Source organism: Aplysia californica, unplaced genomic scaffold (genome assembly GCF_000002075.1).
Source record: "Aplysia californica isolate F4 #8 unplaced genomic scaffold, AplCal3.0 scaffold00804, whole genome shotgun sequence".
NCBI lineage: Eukaryota > Metazoa > Mollusca > Gastropoda > Aplysiida > Aplysiidae > Aplysia > Aplysia californica.
Genome location: NW_004798074.1, coordinates 81,772 through 83,075, shown reverse-complemented (window position 1 = coordinate 83,075; position 1,304 = coordinate 81,772). Strand labels below are relative to the sequence as shown.

Below are 1,304 nucleotides of genomic sequence, written 5' to 3'. Positions count from 1 at the left end.
ATTTGATTTTAAAAACTTTTCTCTCTCTCTTTCTCTCTCTCTCCTCTCTCTCCCCGTCTCTCTCTCTCTCTCACTCTCTCTCTCCTCTCCTTTTCTTTTCTTTTGTTTGCTCTCACAGTCATATGCACAACTGGCCAAACCACCAAACATACGTACGGGATATACAAAGCCAGAAGAATATATTTGAAATAATGATTTGTCAAACAAGTTTATTCCGTTGTCATCAACCATATACAATTGTTCAAACAGCATCAGGCGGACTTTCTACTTCTGCAAGGAAATAAAGGAATCCAAAAACGTCATTTACAATAGAACTAGTTGTAGTTAAACATATAATTCTGTTACAGAGTGTATAACAGCTAGTTTAATGTACCAGCTGCTAAATACGACGATACTGGGGCTCTCGTGGTCTGGAGCCTTTCTACTGCTACTCCTTGGCCCCTTCTTACTGTTGTCTTTCAGCCACACCCTTGATCTTAGGGTAGGCAGGATCTAACACCTAACCTTCTCGGATACTGGCGAAAATCTCCGAGGTCCTGTGTCTATAAATCCCTTGGTGGTTAAAAAATCGATAAGAGTACGCTTCAGCCACCACCCAGGCAAAGTTCAAAATTTTCTATCCAAACTAAAAAGGTATAATGTGTCCCACTCGCTCATATAACCATTTCCGTTACGAGCGCCGCAAAACACTTACCAAACAAAAAACAATTCTTAGGTAGCGGTAGATGTGCAGTTTGGGGGCATGACCTCGCTTCTCAAACATATTTTTCGATAGTTAGTAGTTTTAGTAAGGTTTTACTGCGCTTGCAACTGCATAAGGTCATGATAAGCGCCCCTAAACAGTGCGACGTATATTGTTTCCGACATTTACAATCATTTATTTGTTCAAGTGAAGAAGCGAAATAGATATGCAGAAACAACAGACATCGTTGTAGAAATTGTATCCTACATTTACTGTTGTTTTGTTTAGGGGAAGAAATAAGAAACATGTTTTAAAAACCCCCAAAACAACAGACAATGCTGTACATAATATTAGCCGACATTTTCTGTCATTTAACCAGTTCAGAAAAAGAAGCCAGGTACACAGAGACAAACAAAGGGAAAGAACAAAACAGTATCTCTTTTGGTAAGCCCTTGCCTATAGCGTCCTCCTCCCCCCCCCACCCCCTCCCCTCGGGCAACACGTCCCATTAGACACATAACATTATCCAAATATCTGGCTATGACATGGGCGCTGGCCGTCCTGCTCTGCTGGGTTGAGGACAGGCCATGGAGAGAGAGAAAGAGAGGGGGAAGAGAGAGAG

General features: G+C 41.7%; 1 protein-coding gene across 1 annotated transcript in view; it reads right to left on the bottom strand.

The window, feature by feature from the left end:
• Positions 1–182: 182 nt before the first annotated feature.
• LOC101848784 (fatty acid-binding protein, liver) overlaps positions 183–1,304 on the bottom strand; it is a gene marked incomplete in the record, with an annotated part of 7,357 nt that continues 6,235 nt past the window's right edge. The window contains 1 exon segment of the mRNA XM_013088749.2: positions 183–702.